Consider the following 20,671-nt stretch of genomic DNA (forward strand, 5'->3'; position numbering starts at 1 on the left):
TAACAAGTGGGAAACTGCTGTATCACACAGGGAGCCCAGCCTGGCAATCTGCGAGGATCTAGAGGTGTGGGACCTTGAGCCTAGGGAGGTTCAAGAGGGATAGGTATGTAATTATCACTGGTTCATGTTTATGTATGGCACAGACCACCACAACATTGTAAAGCAATTATCCTCCAACTAAAATAAATAAATAAATAAATAAATTTGACATGCCCGCCCCCCAAAAAGAATCCAACATATTGGGTAGAGAAAAAGAGAAGTATCAATCCTTTTAACAGGATGACTTAAGTATCTAGCACCATTTGTACTGAAGACAGGTTTTGCTTAATATGATTCTATTTCATAAAGTACCATAAATGAACATGCCTCTGTCTCCTCTGTCCTTGTAGTACCTAATGCAATGTACTGCACGCATGAGAAGCTCAACAAAGATGTGTTGATTTGATTAGATGGTACTTATGCTGTGTGTGCTAAGTCACTTCAGTCATGTCTGAATCTCTACAATCCAATAGACCATTGTAGCCCATCAGGGTCCTCTGTCTATGGGATTCTCCCAGCAAGAATACTGGAGTGGGTTGCCATTTCCTTCTCCAGGGGATCCTCCTGACCCAGGGATTGAACCTGCATGTCTTACATCTCCTACTTTGACAGGGGGGTTCTTTACCACTAGTGTCACTTGGGAAGCCCTTACTAAGGCTTTAAGTTTGGAAGTAAAATTTAGAGGAACATGATGGTTTCTTAAAACTCATACTTTCCCTTACACATTGGGAGAAAGAAGAGAAATAAAAATGTTTTAGAGTTAGGGTTGGTTATGAAGAAGTGAAACAAAAAACAAAAAAAAAAGATGCCAGAATTTAATTTTGTTAGCCAGTATTGGGAAGGTCATTTTGGTTTACAGTGCCATTTCAGAGTTGCTATCTTAATCAAGTCTTCAAAACAAACCTGTGAGTTGTTGCTGCTGTTGTTTTTACCCCTACTTTATAGATGAAGAGAATGAGGCCAGAGGAGGCTGAGCAATTTGCCCAAGATCAGGCTGCTAGTAAATAGTGCTGATTCCCATGCTGAGTCCATCACACTGTTCATTACTTTAAAAAGATTAATACAAGATTCCCTGAGGGGGGATGTTAGACTACTAATTTATTCATCTTCTACCTTTTCTTTCTTGTAAGTGGAAAATATGACAATTTTATTTGCAACCTAATGGATCACTTTTTTTTTTGGGGGGGGGGAGCACTGAATTTAAATGATATCATCAATCATCTAGCCAGATGATGTATGGCTTCAGGAAGCAAAAGTAAAAGTGTTTAAGCAGGAAAACATATATTTTATTTCTCTTTTGCATTTTAAGAGAAACAGAATACAGTACATATACCAACACCTGTTTGTTATTTGCAAATGACTATATTTATCTTGTTATTTTCTTTAATTGAGCAAGATTTCATATCAGATTCAGAGTCTGCAGATGGATTGTTTGGAAATAAAATGTCAAATTTCTTGTTCACATACCTAATTTCTCTTTGACCTCAGAGAATTCCCCCAATCTAATGAAACTGCTAGGTAGAGGAATGAGGAGAATCTGGCTGCTCTCAGGCAATTTTGTTCCTCTTTATGTATTTTCATGATATCTGTTTTGCAGCTACTAAATGGTGGTCACAGGGATACCCATCTGTCATGCCTAATTAGGGACTAGAAATAGGTCTTCAGCAAATATTTCATTAAAAATGAGATTTCCAAGTAGTAGAAAGATATTACACCCAAGCTATAATGGCAAGCACCTTATAGAAATATCACAGCAAAATAAGGGAAAATGAATCATATATTATATTATCTGAATTTTAATTAGACTCAGAGAATGTGAGCATGGGAAGAGAGCTCAGAGAGAAAGTGACTGGGAGGTAGAGAGCTAAACACCCATTTAAATAAATTTGCTTCATTTAATAACCATGACATAACTAGAAAGTTGAACTAGTTATTGTCATCATATATCCAAGGAAACAGAGGCTCAGAGAGGCTTTATAATTTGCCAAATGTCACACAGCTAGAAAATGGCATAACTAGGATTCAAGCCTGAGTTTATCTGCATTGATTGCTCAAACTCATATCAGTGGATCAGCTACATTAATAAGACCAGAACCTGGGTTTTCTGACTCATAGCTCAGTGCTCTCCTAACTCACTATGATGCCTCCAAGCAAGGATGAACCCAGAACCTGAGAATGAAGCCTGAGGCTTTGACTGTTCTTTCCCCCTCTTAGTAAATCTTCCACAGCTTCATAGTGTCACATATATGAACATTTATTTATTGTGTTTGATGTAACTGATTCAACATATATCAAGGAGGAAGAGTTAAAGAGATATCCACATCTATGCTGTCTTCTTTATTATAATCATCTTGTTTCTTATAATATTCAAAGTTTATCAAGAATTGTAGTGGCGTAATAGAATATATTATATAAAGCAATGCGTCTGCATGGGTATCATTGAATTTGCAAGCTAAGATATTTGCTGGGTATGATATAATATTTCCTTCTACATTATTGTATGGAAATTAAGTCCCAGAGAACTTCAGTGACTGATCCAGTCATCAATTTACCTCAAGTTCTAGAATCCAGGTTTTCTGATCTCCAGATGAGTAAGTTATTCTCTCACATACTTTTGTTCTAGAAACAATAACAACAAGAAGATATAAAAAATAAAATATCCCAAGGCATGGTATGCTGAAGTAGCAAAACTCAAGAAAACTAAAAAAGATCCCTATTGTTATATAGGTAGAAAAAGCAAAAGGCACTCAGGAAGAGAAAAAATCAGACTGGCCTCAAAGTTTGGAGGTGTTGGAGCAATATCTTTAGTGGTCTTAGAAGAGAGAGTAAATTAAGTCAAACTGTTCATTAATAAAGGTAGGAGGAAATATATTCTCAAACATTTAAGCTATAGATGATAAAGAAATCAAGCCAACCATGAGCATCAAATGAAGAGATTTGGCATTAGGAAACCATAGTAAGAAAGAATATATTCATAGACTATGACAATCAAGGTTGAGGACCACAATGTAAATGTTATACTTGACAAGGTAAAAGTAATAACACAACTGACAAAATCTGAGATGTGAGATGGTGAGGGTTTGGAGAGAAGTGAGAGATGAATATGCACTACTATCTTCCACTTTCATATTGGAGTCTCACTGATTCAGTGCAGCATTGTTAAACCAAGAAAAGGAGACATATGTACATTTTGTGTAGTTACAGAAGCAATACCCAGAAGAACAAAAAGCAGAGAGGAAGTGAAAATTTGCAAGACAAAATGTACCCAAAATACAGACCATCTAGTCAAAGATTGAAAAAAGGCACAAAAATCCAGATGACTTTTATGACTCATTTATATAAAAATCAATGCATCTAAAAAGATTTATATATCTTTACCCACATATACTACATTACCTGTTCATAAAGATGCCATATAGATTGAAATGGGAAGGGAAGGGGAGGACTATAACTTTAGCATTTATTTTATAGGACATTTATATATGTTTTATTACATGGTAGATATAATATCAACAATAAACAAATAAGTGAAACATGAACCAGTGATAGAGATTACCTTAAAATTTTAGTGATTTGCACCAAAAATTTTGGGATATGTATACTGTGTATACTCCCTCCGGTATACTTACAATTGACTGCTAAAATGCTGTCACCTCAATGTCCCAGATCACTGTCATACACTAGGATACCAAGTCAGGCTGCCGCTGCTGCCGCCACCACAGGCTTTGGACACTTCCGAAGTCACTAGCAGTTTCCTATACCCAGTCTGGGTCAACACAGTTCTATTAAATTGTGTGAGAATTTTAATATTCAATCTCTAAACTTCATATTCCTCCAGTTGTTTTGGTTTATCTACATAGGAAAGTATTTTGATAAAAATTAGAATTTTTATTATCCCACAAATGGTGCAAGCAGAACTTAACAGTTCTTTCTCTTTTCAGAAAGTAGAGTATGAGAGCAAGTTAGAAAAAGAATTTAACAAAAAATAGGTAAATTCCTCACATTTTAGAAAGGAGGCTATTATGCATGACATCTGATCTCACCAAGAGCATGCCTCAAACTCCTTTCCAATTTTCTCTTTGGAGCATGACCTTGCAACCAATAACACATGTATTTTAGCAAAATTTATTTATGTTTCTATTTTTTTAAAATATGAAAAGATGTAGTTTTTACAGTATGAATCACATTTTCAACTTTACTTTTGAGCTGCACTTGAACATCCATGAGAATTTTAAGCAGGAATACTGAATAACAAGTGACTTATTGTGTAGGTGTGTGAAAAATTCTAATTCTCTATGAAACGCTATTTTTCTGTAAGATAATTTACTGAGAATAGAAGTTTAATAACTGCTGTGTAATAATGATTTGTGATGTTATTGATGGTTTTGAAAATTACTAATATGCAATCTGGGTATCTATAATAAGGTGCAGACCAAAATGTGTGCTTTGGTGTGTCTGTTTGAGCTAAGGGATGTGTGTTTGCAGTCGTAAAAACTGGGGGATGACAAAATATAGCAGGAATGATCCTCTTGTTTCCATCATTTTGTGTCCTCCTCAGGCTACTCAAACCTGTGGTAAAGCCAAGAAGGCCAGAATTTATTATGCATGAGGGTTCGGACCCCAGAGTGACTTCCATGGTGGCTCAGTGGTAAAGAATCCGCCTGCCAATGCAGGAGACACAGGTTTGATCCCTGGGTCAGGAAAATGCCATGCAGAAGGGGTGAAACCCACTCCAGTATTCTTGCCTGGGAAATTCCACGGAGAGAGGAGCTCGGCAGGCTAAAGTCCATGAGGCCGCAAAGAGTCGAACAGGACTTAGCGATTAAATAGCAACAACAACACAACTCAGAGGTAGTCCTGTCATGAACTTTGTCCGATTAGCATCCCAGGGATCTAGTCACTTATTCAACAAGTATTTATTAAGAATCGAATGTGTCAGGCAGAGCTAGCACTGGGGAGAGAGCAGAAAACAGTTATGATTTCCGTGTTTTAGGTAATGTTTACAGGTGGTTTTTAACAGGGAGCAGACCCTAAACTGGAGGTTTATTAGATTATATGCATGGGTTCAACACATGGGGAAGGGAAAGCAGGAAGAAGGATTGGACAGAGGGACTACAAGCTGCACTATAATCTTAGCAAATTATAAGCATTTGGGGCCCACTACCCCATCCCTCTTCTCTAGAACTCCTTGTTCCTGGGATTCCCATATTGCACCTTTCAGGGCCTGAGCTAACCAGCCAACCAAGTCAGCCCATGGCCACATCTTACCTTGGGCCACATCTCTTTGCACACAAATTGGATGACCCGGTAAACTGCCCAAAGCTCTGCCCGTGGATAGGATTTCCTCTCATTGCCCATCAAGGACACCTCTGAGTGAGGTGAAGTTGCTGTGACTGTTGGTGTGTAGCTTTCATTCCTATACCGAACTAACCTCCCCGTGAACCTTGCTTGGGGGTTCTTTTCCATTAATGGATCATGAGGGATCTCCCAGGACTATCATGTTGAAGTGCAAGTAAGGGAAAACTGCTGTTGCGAAACAGTGGTCGCTGACACGTGGGTCTGTCCTAATGCTTCTTGTAGCTTGTCTGTGTATTCTAGAATCGCTCATGCTCAATCCTGGCTGTGTCACTTCCAATTTAAGATGAATTGCTGCTGGGCCCATCCAATTTTATGACTTGATGGACCTGATGAAACTCAGGTCATGGTGGACAGTTCTAGCTGTATGGCCATTTGATGTCCTATGATCTGTCTTTTTTTCAAAGCCCTGGGGCAAGACTGCAAACATACATGGCTGTTTGTTCAAGTAAGTGCAGCTATTTCTGATCCTCTTATCTGATAGAGATGGAGAATAATTCATCTGCCAGGTCAATAGCTTCATAGCATGATTCTGAGATTGTGTTAATCTGCTCTGGCATATAATACATCTAACATAGCAGCTGCAACTGGGGCTCCTACTTTTTGAGTTTTCAATAGAATAGCATTCTATCATCTTCCAGAATCCATCTGTTTCCTCATAGGGGCCAGACTTATTAATTAAATGCTGTTATGATGGGAATCATCAACCCTACATATTTTAGGTGTAATAGTAGCACTAATTTCTGCTCTTCTCTCTGAGATGTGACATTATTTTTTATCTCATCTTAGCTTGGAGTGTGGAGCAATCTCAGAGGTTTCTTCTTGGCTTTCCTCACTGTGACATCACTTGCCACACAGGCCAAGCACTATCTGTGTCTGTTGTGTCTACTACTATATTTCGGGACTTGAGAAGTGAATACTGATGGGTCCATGGACTCAGCGGATCCACTGTGACCTGAACCTGGTCCAGGGCTCAATTATTTCCTAGCCTTTTTATATGCTCATACTAATGAGAGACCATACCACCTTTGGGTGTCAATGGCAGCTCATACTCTTGTCCAGGAGTGCTCTCAATGGGTAAACATCTTTCTGTAATTTTCAGCTAAACAAATAAATGGCTATAGGTCTTTTTGGGAGAATCATTATTATGTATACTTGCATGGTGTCAGAAGACCCTCCTTCCTGGGGCCCACCCTCTCTATCAGTTAATGGATTCTGTGTCTCAAACTTGGCTCAGACCCACAAATTGGGTGAGAAATTGTGGTGTTAATTTTGGGTGACTGCCTTCTTCCTTGATTTTAATCTTTGTAAGGTATCACTTCTTCTATCCTTAATATCTTTTGATTATGTATATTGACTAGTACCCTTACTGGCTTCTCATTTATTCTTCACCTCCCCATTCAGGAATGCCAAATATAGTTAACCATCTTCATAGTCCTCTGTGGGCTTCCCAGGTGGCTCAGTGGTAAAGAATCTGCCTGCCAATACAGGAGTTGTAGGAGACGCAGGTTTAATCCCTGAGTCGGGGGAAGGAAATGGCAAACCACTCCATTATTCTTGCTTGGATAATCCCATGAACAGAGAAACCCGGTGGACTGCAGTCCACAGGGTGGCAGAGTTGGACACAACCGAGCAACTGAGCATGCACGTGTAATCCTCTGCAGGTCAGGGCCCGTGCTTGCATTTCTGACTTTGTCACTCACCATAACTGCATCCATTAGGCCTCTGGCATCTGGCCCTATGTTTCAGAGTCTTACCATCCACTTGCTATTTGTGAATCTAGCATTATAATGGAATCTCCAGATCACCCTGGCCTGTAGAAGAGAGGCACCACTGAACTTCTTGATGATCTTGGCACCCATCTCACCAGTATGTTCTTTATCACTTTGGTGTTGGTGTATCATTTGGGCTCTCTGGTGGGACGTAGTCTTTTAGTTGGTTTTTCAGCCCTGCATAGAATATCCTATATAACTATATAGTAAAGCAATGCTCAAAATTCTCCTGCCAGGCTTCAACAATACATGAATCATGAATTTCCAGATGTTCAAGCTAGTTTTAGAAAAGGCAGAGAAACCAGAGATCAAATTGCCAACATCTGCTGGATCATCGCAAAAGCAAGAGAGCTCCAGAAATACATCTATTTCTGCTTTATTGACTACACCAAAGCCTTTGACTGTGTGGATCACAATTAACTGTGGAAAATTCTGAAAGAGATGGGAATACCAGAACACCTGACCTGCCTCTTGAGAAATCTGTATGCAGGTCAGGAAGCAACAGTTAGAACTGGACATGGAATGACAGACTGGCTCCAAATAGGAAAGGGAATATGACAAGGCTGTATACTGTCACCCTGCTTATTTAACTTACATGCAGAGTACATCATGAGAAACGCTGGGCTGGAGGAAGCACAAGCTAGAATCAAGATTGCTGGGAGAAATATAAATAACACCAGATATGCAGATGACACCACCCTTATGGCAGAAAGTGAAGAAGAACTAAAGAACCTCTTGATGAAAGTGAAAGAGAAGAGTGAAAAAGATGGCTTAAAGCTCAACGTTCAGAAAACTAAGATTATGGCGTCTGGTCCCATCACTTCACTGCAAATAGAAAGGGAAACAGTGGAAACAGTGGCTGACTTTATTTTTGAGGGCTCCAAAATCACTGCAGATGGTGACTGCAGCCACGAAATTAAAAGATGCTTACAGCTTTGGAGGAAAGTTATGACCAACATAGACAGCATATTAAAAAGCAGAGACATTACATTGCCAACAAAGTCAATATATAAAACTATAGTCAAGGCTATGGTTTTTCGAGTAGTCATGTATGGATGTGCGAGTTGGACTATAAAGAAAGCTGAGCACCGAAGAATTGATGCTGTGGTGTTAGGAAGACTCTTTTTTTTTTTCCATTTATTTTTATTAGTTGGAAGCTAATTACTTTACAATATTGTGGTGGATTTTGCCATACATTGACATGAATCAACCACGGATTTACATGTGTTCCCCATCCCGATCCCCCCTTCCACCTCCCTCTCCATCCCACCCCTCTGAGTCTTCCCAGTGAGAGAGACTCTTGAGAGTCCCTTGGACTGCAAGGAAATCCAACCAGTCTATCCTAAAAAAAATCAGTCCTGAGCGTTCATTGGAAGAACTGATGTTGAAGCTGAAACTCCGATACTTTGGCCATCTGATGTGAAGAGCTGACTCATTTGAAAACACCCTGATGCTGGTAAAGATTGAAAGCAGGAGGAGAAGGGGACTACAGAGGATGAGATGGTTGGATGGCATCACCGACTTGATGGACCTGAGTTTGGGTAAACTCTGGGAGTTGGTGATGGACAGGGAGGCCTGGCGTATTGCAGTCTGTGGGGCTGCAAAGAGTTGGACACGACTGAGCGACTGAACTGAACTGAACTGATAGTATATCCACTATATTATGACTCCCTTCTCTGAGTCTTTTATTCCCCCTCCTTTTAAAAATACCTGTTGTGCATGGATCATCATTTTTACCATGCTTCTAGATATTATTCAGGTAGCATATTCACATTATCTTCCAAAGTCCTTGTCAGGTGTTAAATCTTGTATCCTGGTAGAGTGCTTCCAATTTGACAAGCTTTTCCTTATCAGACATGTTCAAGCCCCTTAGTCAAGAACCATTCGAGTCCAGTCCCAAGTATATCCTCCTAGCCGCTGCGATCGCATTAGTACCTCTTTTGGAGAACTCTATCTGGTTTCCTGTGCTGCTGTCAGACACAGGTGGCTCTTAAATCCCTATTTCTAGCCTGCATCAGTGCCTGAAGCCTCACACGCATCTTCAAAAACTTAAAACTGATACTTAAAGCTTCAAAACATACAAAGCAGAATTCCTTCTCTTTCTCTTCCATCCCCACAAAATTCTGTAATTTCTTCTGTATTTTCTAACTTTGTCATTGACACCGCCATCTTTCAGTTGCCCAAATTAGAAAACATGAACTCAGCTAACACTTCTTACACCCCTAGAATGTGTCTGGCCCCGTGCTGATGAAGAAGACATATAAGTTCTTTCTCTTCATTGAGTTTATGATGCAATGAGAGAGTCAGACAAAAACTAGTAAACCAATAGGTAAAATAATTTTTGCTTGAGATTGCTGTTATGAAGAACATTAGCAGCGTGATGGAACAGACAGAACCTGGGGAAGGACTTTATTTTTGTTAAGGCAGTCAGAGACTGCTTTGAAGAAATGACATTTTAACTGAGACTTGGGAAAGAGAAAAGACATAAGTGCAGATGTTTCAAATTTGATGAGTCATTTGCAATGTTTCTCTCTCCTGTCTCCCATGCAAGCCAGGTCTATGGCTTTTATTTCCCAAACTGTAAGGTAGCCTGCTTCTTTCCCCTGCTTGCAGGACATTGTATTCAGGACATCATACTTTCTTGCCCCAATTACATCCTAGCCATTGCCATATCATTGTCCTGGTCTCATTCCATTCCAGTTTCTGTAAAAAGATACATGGGGGTAAGAGGATGGGAGGAATTGGGAGACTGGGATTGACAAATATACACTAGTGAGGACATGTATAAAATAGATAACTAAAGAGAACTTACTATATATAGAGCTCCAGGAATTCTGCTTAATGCACCTTGGTCACGTGAATGGGAAGGAAATCCAAAATGAAGGGGATATATATGGATATGTATATAGTATATGTATATATGTATATATATATATATATATATATATATATGGCTGATTCACTTTGCTATACAGTAGAAACTAACACAACATTTTAAAGCAACTATACTCCAATAAAAATGAATTTTAAAAATTAACAAACCAAAAAAAAAAAAAGATACTAAATTTGATCTCTTCATTACCCTTAAAATCTGACCCAGGCTCCTGCTCTCCTTCAGTATAAACCTCCAATTTTCTAGTATGCAATACTAAATATTCCTACCATGAATCTTGCTTCCCCCTTCCATAATTCCTTGCATACTTCCTGCCTTCCAGCTATACTGAATTGCTCATCATTCCCTTACTGTATCACAAGTTTGCCTGCATCCATTGCATGAGTGGTTGTTTTTCCTGGAACACCTCACCACCTCCCTTGGAACACAGCAGATGCTTCGAGGACTGTGATTGACTCACTTCCTCACACTCTTTTGTTGAGAATTGTCAGTTGTATTCTCATGATGGCACCTTTTTATGTCACACTTACTGTCCTCCATAGAATGTGGCTTGGTGGTTTTGTCTCTTTTTTCTCTTGCCCACCTCTCAGTTTAAAGCACTCGGTCTGGTTACCAAATTTTCTTTCAGACGTAGTCTTTCCAGAAGTTGCCTCTAACAACTAAATTCTGTTCACCTAACACCCTGTGGAATGCTGTGTGGCTTGGTGTGGTCCTTTTTCTTACAGAGATAAATTTTTGTTGGGAAAAGCAATTAAAATGCAGTGTGGCACTGAGGAAACCAGAATTAAAAGAGACATATGTACCCCAATGTTCATTGCAGCACTGTTTACAATAGCCAGGACATGGAAGCAACCTAGATGTCCATCAGCAGACAAATGGATAAGAAAGCTGTGGTACATATACACAATGGAATATTACTCAGCCATTAAAAAGAATGCATTTGAATCAGTTCTAATGAGGTGAATGAAACTGGAGCCTAATATACAGAGTGAAATAAGTCAGAAAGAAAAACACCAATACAGAGTGCTATACATATACATGGAATTTAGAAAGATTGTAACGATGACCTTATATGCGAGACGGCAAAAGAGACACAGATGTAAAGAACAAATTTTTGGACTCTGTGGGAGAAGGCAAGGGTGTGATGATCTGAGAGAATAGCATTGAAACATGTATATTATCATATGTGAAACAGATCGCCAGTCCAGGTTCGATGCATGGGACAGGTGCTCAGGGCTGGTGCACTGGGATGGCCCTGAGGGATGGGATGGGGAGGGAGGTGGGAGGGGTGTTCAGGATGGGGAACACACGTACACCCATGGTGGATTCATGTCAATGTATGGCAAAAACCACTACAATACTGTAAAGCAATTAGCCTCCACTAAAATAAATTAATTAATTAAAAAATGAAGTGTGGATCCCCAAGTCTTCTTATCTCCTACCTAGAATTTTAAACCCTCCAGGAGAAAAAATCTAGGGGTTTTGATTGCATCATTGGCTTTGAGGATCTTCTCCCATTCAATGTTTATTCCTTCCTTCAGATATCATGTATTGAACACCTTCGTGGTTCTGAGCATAGCTATGAAGTCAAAACATACATTGGTCCAATCCTCTTATACCATTAACCTACTCTTGGGCAAGTTGTTTAACCTTATTGAATGCCAATGTCTTTATCTAGGAAATGGGAATAAAAAGTCTTTTTTAGGTCACAGTGATAGTAATAACAATGACATTATTCCATTTACTGATCTGTGTTACTCCAAAAGGTGATTGATGTCTTCACAGGTCCTTTTGCAACAGCAAGAGAATTTATCTCATCACTTAATACATGTCCCCCTTCTTTGGTACTAGTGGGAATGCTGTTTCTAAATTTTCACTCCAGAGGGAATCTTATATATTTATTATAGCCCTAGTAGTATTATTCCCCAGTCTCACTTTTTTTTTTTGAGGGAATGACTTTAGTTCAGTTCAGTTCAGTCACTCTGTCTTATCTGACTCTTTGCGACCCCATGGACTGCAGCACACCAGGCCTCCCTGTCCATTACCAACTCCTGGAGTTTTCCCAAACTTAGGTCCATCGAGTCGGTGATGCCATCCAACCATCTCATCCTCTGTCATCCCCTTCTCCTCCTGCCTTCAATCTTTCCCAGCATCAGGGTCTTTTCCAATGAGTCAGCTCTTCGCATCAGGTGGCCAAAGTATTGGAGTTTCAGCTTCAACATCAGTTCTTCCAATGAACACCCAGGGCTGATCTCCTTTAGGATGGACTGGTTGGATCTCCTTGCAGTCCAACAGACTCTCAACAGTCTTCTCCAACACCACAGTTGAACAGAACCAATTCTTCAGTGCTCAGCTTTCTTTATAGTCCAGCTCTCACATCCATACATGACCACTGGAAAAACCATATCCTTGACTAGACAGATCTTTGTTGGCAATGTAATGTCTCTCCTTTTTAATATGCTGCCTAGGTTGGTCATAACTTTCCTTCCAAGGATTAAGCATCTTTTAATTTCATGGCTGCAGTCACCATCTGCAGTGATTTTGAAGCTCCCAAAAATAAAGTCAGCCACTGTTTCCACTGTTTCCCCATCTATTTGCTATGGAGTGATGGGACCAGATGCCATGATCTTAGTTTTCTGAATGTTAAGCTTTAAGCCAACTTTTTCACTCTCCTCTTTCACTTTCATCGAGAGGCTTTTTAGTTCCTCTTCACTCTCTGCCATAAGGGTAGTGTCATCTGCATACCTGAGGTTATTGATATTTCTCCTGGCAATCTTGATTCCAGCTTGTGCTTCATCCAGGCCAGCGTTTCTCATGATGTACTCTGCATGTAAGTTAAATAAGCAGGGTGACAATATACAGCCTTGACACACTCCTTTTCCTGTTTGGAACCAGTCTGTTGGTCCATGCCCAGTTCTAACTCTTGCCTCCTGACCTGCATACAGATTTCTCAAGAGGCAGGTCAGGTGTTCTGGTATTCCCATCTCTTTCAAAATTTTCCACAGTAATTATTTATCTGTTTATTAATTTACTGCATTCAGGACTTCCCTGGTGGCTCATTGGTAAAGCATCTCCTGCAGTGCAGGAGACATAGGTTCGATCCCTGGGTCAGGAAGATCTCCTGAAGGAGGAAGTGGCAACCACTCCATTATTCTCACCTGGAAAATCCCACAGACAGAGGCGTTTGGCAGGCTACAGTCCACAGGGTCACAAAGAGTTGAACATGACTGAGCATGCACATATACAATTTACTTCATTACTTATATAATTGGAGTAGGAATTAGCAACCCAGTCCAGTATTCTTGTTTGGAGAATCCCATGGACAGAGGAGCCTGGCAGGCTACACAGTCCATAGGGTTGCAAAGAGTCAGACACGACTCAAGCGACTTAGCATGCACACATGCATCTATGTAATTGAAGTGTAGTTAATTTATAACATCTCATTATTTTCAGGTGTGCAGCATAGTGATTCAAAATTTTTACAGATTATATTCCATTTGCACTTATTATAAAATATTGGATATATTCCTTGTGCTATTCAACATATCCTTGTAACTTATTTTTAATACATAATAGTTTATGCCTTTTACCCCCTACCCCTATCATGTCCTTGCTACTAAGCATGATACACTCAGGTCTATTTATGCTGTTGCAAATGGCAGAATAGCATTTTTTTGATTAATGGCTGAGTAAAAAAGCCAAGCATGTGTGTGTGAGTGTGTGTGAGACATTGTCTTCATCCATTCATCTGTTGATGGATTTTCAGGTTGCTTCCATATCTTATCTATTATAAATATTGCTATGAACATTGGGGTACAAGCATATTTTCAAATTTTCAACTTCTTTTGATATATTCCTAGAATGGATTTGCCCAATCATATGGCAGTTCTATTTTTAGTTTTTTGAGACACCTCCATATCATTTTTTATAGTGACTGCACCAATTTACATTCATATCAACAGTGTATGAAAGTTCCTTTTTCTCCACATGCTCAGCATTTGTTGTTTAGAGACTTTTGGATGATGGTCGTTCTAAAAAGTGTGAGGTGATATCTCAGTGTTATTTTACTTTGCATTACTCTGTTGATTTGTGATGTTGAGCATCTTCTCGTGTACCTGTTGGCCATCTGTATGTTTTCTATGTAGACAACAGAAAAATGTCTATTCAGGTCTTCTGCCCATTTTTAAATAGGGCTGTCCCTTTTTTTATGTTGAGTTGTATGAGTTATTTATATATTTTGGATATTAGCCGCTTACTGGTCATACTGTGTGTGTGTGTTTAGATGCTTCAGTCATGTGTGACTCTTTCTGACTCTGTGGACTGTAGTCCACCAGGCTCATTTCTCCAGTGGATTCTCCAGGCAAGAATTACTGGAGTGGGTTGCCATGCCCTCCCCCAGGGGATCTTCCTGACCCAGGGATTGAACACGTATCTCTTATGTCTCCTGCATTGGCAGTGGGTTCTTTATTAGTGTCACGTGGAAAGCCCTATTAGTCATACTATTTGCAAATATTTTCTCCCATTCAGTAGATTGTCTTTTCATTTTGTCAATGATTTCCTTTGCTATGCAAAAGCTTTTATGTTTAATTAGGTTTTATTTGTTTATTTTTGCTTTGATTTCCCTTATTTTCATAGATCAAAAAAGTAATGCTACAGTTTTTTTCAAAGAGTGTTCTACCTATGTTTTTCTTCTTGGAGTTTTATGGTTTCCAGTCTCACATGTAGGTCTTTAATCCATTTTGAGTTTATTTTCATATTTGATGTGGGAAAATGTTCTAATTTCATTCTTTTACATGTAGCTGTCCAGTTTTCCCAGCACTATTTATTGAAGAGATTTTTCTTTCTCCATTGTATAGTCTTGCCTCTTTTGTCATAGATTAATTGATCATAGGTGCATGGGTTTATTTGTGGGCTTCTTATTCTATTTTGTTGGTCCACATGTATGTTTTTGTGCCAGTACCATGCAGTTTTGATTACTGTAGCTATATAATATTGTATGATGTTAGAGAGTGTGATGTTTCTAGTTTTGCTCTTTTTTCTCAAGATTCCTTTGGCTATTTGCAGTTTTCATGGTTTCACATAAATTTTAGGATTATTTGTTTTAGTTCTGTGAAAAATGTCATGGGTATTTGGTAGGGGTTGCATTAAATCTGTACATTGCTTTGGGAACCATGATCATTTTAACAGTATTATTTCTTCCAATCCATAAACATGATATATATTTGTTATTTATCTGTATTGAATTAAATTTACTTCATCAGTGTCTTATAGTCCACAGAGTGTAAATTCTTTCACCTCTTTGGTTAAGTGTATTTCTAAGTATTTCATTTTTTTGATGCAGTTATAAATGGAATTGTTCTCTTAAATTCTCTTTCTGATAGTTCATTATTAGTGTGTAGAAAAGGAACAGATTTCTGTATATTAATCTTGTATCCTGCAATTTTACCAAGTTTATTTATTAGTTCTAATAGTTTCTTGGTGGACACTTTAGTATTTTCTGCATATAGTATCATGTTGTCTTCAAACAGTGATAGTTTTACTTCTTCCCTTCCAATTTTGATGCCTTTTAATTCTTTATTTTAACTTGCAGTAGTCTGGGCCATTTTTTGGGATAGTTTTATCATTTCATCTGACTATAAGTAGTACATATGTACTGGAAAAATACAAAAAGCACAATGGAAATAAAGGACACTTCACTTCCCATCTTCCAGGTCATTATTAATATTTGGCTTTTACTTTTTTTTCCACATTTATAATATTTTTATTATTCAACTCCTGGATAATTTATATTATCTAGGAATCCATCATTCCAACAATATAAAGCTATATAGAAGGCGATCTATAACTCTTATAATCTTAATTTGATTATTTGTAGATCACTGGGTTTTAATATCCATAGTCAGTCACCACTTAGGTAAGAAGTCAAATAGTATTCTTCACTTGAAAGCAAATACTGTAATTCCCTTGAGGCCATTAGAATCTTTGGGATACTTTGCTCCTCCTAAAAATGCCTGCCTTACTGGATCCATTATCATACAAAGATCACTGATTATACATAGAAGTTCTATGCTTGCTTGTTAGTCTTCTCAATCTTTATGATCTCTTTGACCATCTTCTAAAATGTTAGTAGTAACTTATATGAAGTAGAGCCAGTTGAATTGCCAAGCTCTCTTGATTTCAGGAAAAACCTCTGCTCATAGATCTTTATCTTATGAAGCTATATTCATCCTCAAATAAGGGACACACATACATTTGTAAGAAAATGAGCACTGCCCAATTGAAAAATGGGTATGCAAACATATTTTATAAAAGAAGAAATATAAATAATAAATAAAATATTCTAATTGACTCTCATTAGCAGTCAAATATGAATTAATATTATTATTCCTTACTGGATTAGTAAAGATTTTAAAAATTGCTAATACTTAAAACTGATAAAAATATGGTCAAATGAACTCATGCTGGCAGTGGAAAACAATTTGGAAATATTGTTAAAAACCTTTTTCTTCATATTTTTTAATGTAAAAATCACCACTCTAGAATCTGGTCTAAGGAGATAATGACATATACAAAGAAAAATTTAGTGACACAAATATTTATTATAGTGCCATATGATAAAAGAAGAAAGAAAATATCTTCAGTTAAGCTAGGGTTAAGTATATCTTTATAATGAAATAAATATATTGACTCTTAAAATTATGTTTTTGAAGAATTTTTAATGACATGGTAAGATAATAGTATAATATCTTATAAAAAGAATATAAAATTATATATTTATGTATTAACAGCTACATGAAAATAATCATATAAAATACTGGAAGTAAATATGTCTGATCAAAAATTAACAGAAGTTATTTCTGGGTAACACCCTTACTGGCTAATTTTTAATGAAGTCTTTCTATTTCTTACATTAACCTTTCTTTCAAATCCTCAATAGCAAAAAAATTAAGGTTATAAAAGTTATTTTTTTTAAAAGCAGTGTACCAGAGCATTATTCATACTATTTATCACTTCTTACAAGTTGTTTTGGTCATGTGGAATATATTGAAAAAAAAACGCTCCTGATTTTGTTTCCTTCCTGTCCTCATTTGAAATGAGGAACTGGAGTAGTTGGTCATCAATAAGCTGTGACATTTATAGTCTTCAGAGTTCCTGCTCCTCTTGCTCTTGAAATGGTCCCCCAGTCCCAGCCTGCTTTCATGATTGCCCTCAGGACTGGGGTCCCCTTGAGATACTAAGGAACTATGTACCTTCCCTTCTGCTAAGTAGAAGGAGCAGACATGCAGGCTACCAGCTCTCAGCTACAAATCAACGTAATTGTCTGGAGTTGGTCAGAAATACAGGGAGGGCACATTCCTCAGAGATAAGAAAATGATGAGTAGGTTTCCTTTGTACTCATCTCCCTACCCCTTTGTTCTTTGCCTCTAACCTTACATCCTTGATGACTTATGGGTTTCTAAGATGGGGAGAGTTGAATAAAGTCTTAGTTTTATCTTGTTCAGATCGGAACACTATGTTTATTATAGAAATATTCAAGAGACATTAATAATCAAGATGAATTGTGTTTTTAGTGGTTGCTATCACAAGACACCTAAGCAAAATACTAAATTACTGAGACTGCCAAGCAAACCAAAATGCAAGGATGCTGACAGTGTGACTCTGTGCAAGCAGGGTGTGCTAGAGATTTCTCTTCATCATTTGGTATCTCATATTGATGGTGAGCAGCAATACTGCCCTTTGTTTATTCTCTCAGCCTAGATGATAATGATAAAAACACCCAGGCCTCACTAATATATTTTGCAAAATGCTCTTACCTTCACTGTCTTGGTTAAAAGAAGTCAGAATGATGAAAGGGAAGCAATTCAGGCTTTTTTGATTTAGACAGGCCTGGACTTAAGTCCTGCCTCTGCTGCTTACTGTTTGTGGAATCTGTCTGTAAATTGAGAGTTTTCTTACTTTGCAGTTATGATATAAAAATTATTAATTACATATGCAAAGATCTGTTTTGTTCATTCTTTCATTCATGGTTCAAAAGGCACTGTGCTTCTGTTGGTGGGAATGTAAACTGATACTGTCACTAAGGAAAATAGTATGGAGATTCATTAACAAACTAGGACTGAGACTACTGTATGATCCAGCAATCACACCACTTGGCATATACTCTGAGAAAATCATAATTCAAAAAGATACATGTACCCCAATGTTCATTGCAGCATTATTTACAATAGCCAGGACAAGAGAGCAACCTAGATGTCCACTGACACGTGAATGGATAAAGATGTGATACATATATATATACACAATGAAATATTACTCAGCCTTAAAAGGAACAAATTTGAGTCAGTTGAATTGAGGTGTACAAACCTAGAGCCAGTTATACAGAGAGAAGTAAATCAGAAAGAAAAAAACATATCATATATTAACGCATACATACAGAGTTTAGAAAAATGGTACTGATTAGAGAACACACTTGTGGACACAGAAGGCAAAGGAGAGGGTGGGACAAACTGAGAGGGTAGCATTGAAATACGTGCAGAAAACTAAGATCATGGCATCCGGTCCCATCACTTCATGGCAAATAGATGGGGAAACAATGGAAACAGTGAGACTTTATTTTTAAGGGCTCCAAAATCACTGCAGATGGTGACTGCAGCCATGAAATTAAAAGACTCTTGCTCCTTGGAAGGAAAGGTATGACCAACCTAGACAGTGTATTAAAAAGCAGAGACATTGCTGACAAAGGTCCATTTAGTCAAAGCTATGATTTTTCCAGTAATCGTGTATGGATGTGAGAGTTGGACTATAAAGAAAGCTGAGTACCGAAGAATTGATGCTTTTGAACTGTGGTGTTGGAGAAGACTCTTGAGAATCCCTTGGACTGCAAAGAGATCCAACCAGTCCACCCTAAAGGAGATCAGTCCTGAGTATTCATTTGAAGGACTGATGCTGAAGCTGAAACTCCAATACTTTGGCCACCTGATGTGAAGAAGTGACTCATTGGAAAAGACCCTGATGCTGGGGAAGACTGAAGGCAGGAGGAGAAGGGGGTGACAGAGGATGAGATGGTTGGATGTCATCACCGATTCAATGGACATGAGTTTGAGCAAACTCCAGGAGTTGGTGATGGACAGGGAAGCCTGGCATGCTGCAGTCCTTGGGGTCACAAAAAGTCAGACATGACGGAACGACTGAACTGAACTGATGTACATTATCATGTGTAAAAAGATAGCTAGTGGGAAGTTGCTCTGTAATACAGAGAGCTCAGCTCTGTGACAACCTAGAGGGGTGGGAGGGAGGCTCAAAAGGGAGAGGATATATGTATGCTTATGACTGAGTAGTTGTTGTAAAGCAGAAACCAACCCATTGCAATGCAATTGTCCTCTAATTAATAATAATGTTTTTAAAAGGGCACTGTATTTGTTCAACTTCAGCAAAGAGAAATATAAGTTAAAACAATATGTAATATATATAGTATCAAATAAGACATTGTTCCTCTTTACTTAGAACTGACAGTCTAGTGTGTTTAGATAAGCATTAATCACATAAACAAATACACTGAAAATTGCCATTGTGATAAATGCTATCCATGATAACTATCTGTGATAAAAACTATAAAGTGTAGTTTCACGATCCTACTCAAGTAGAAAGTTGTGCTTAAGCCAAGATCTAAAGGATGTGTAAACTCTCCCTCTCCCAAGGGAGAGAAGGGAAAGAGGAGCATCTAGATGAGGAATAAGCATGTGTAGTGGCTGGGAGTGTGGTCAGTGAGACAGAGGACAAGAGACAGGGGACAGGTGTCCCAGAAGAAGTGGGAAAGGGCCAGACTGTGCAAGGCTTTGGGATGATTTAATCAGTTTGTCTTAATCTACAATATTCCATATTGAAAACTGTGGCAAAATTGTAAAAACTGGGTTAGAGGGGAACCATAGAATATGCAACTAGATCATCTAAGAGGTTAATTTAGTAGTTGAGAAGAGAGATCATGACAGGCTCAACTAGGATGGCAACAGTGGAAATACAGAAAAGTGGATAAAATTCAGAGACACTTAGGAGGCACAATAGAACTTGGTTATGGAATGAGTGCATGCACTGAGGGGAAAATCTAAATTTCTGGACTGCATAACCCAAAGCCATAAGACCAAGGTTGAAAGACAAATATTCTGATAAGGACATGTTGAATGTGGGGTATATTTGAGATCTCCAAAAGGAGAGTTAAGTGGGCACTTGGTATACAGTCAAATTTTAATAAAATGGTGTGTATTATTCATCATATTATATAAATGTTGTATATTCACAAAAGTGTAAGAAACTGTCTATACACTGTTTCATGGGTTAGTACTTGTGATACTGGTCGGTGTCCTTAGTTGTAGACAACTGAATCCACTCAGGCTGCTTGTTGCAAGAGAGTATTTGTTAAAGAAAACCAGTTAACTAAAAAAATCTATTAGTTGGCCAGAGAATTAGCTTTGGATACTGCATAGCCAGGAACAACACAGCCAGGACAACAGACTCAGACCAACCCAACCATACCCCTGGCTGTTAGTACCTCTGACTGCACAAGTAGAACAGATATGCTTGCCAGAAAAGCTCATGTCTCTAAAAGTGTTGAAGT

Source organism: Cervus elaphus, chromosome 20, assembly GCF_910594005.1.
Source record: "Cervus elaphus chromosome 20, mCerEla1.1, whole genome shotgun sequence".
In the NCBI taxonomy this organism is placed as follows: domain Eukaryota; kingdom Metazoa; phylum Chordata; class Mammalia; order Artiodactyla; family Cervidae; genus Cervus; species Cervus elaphus.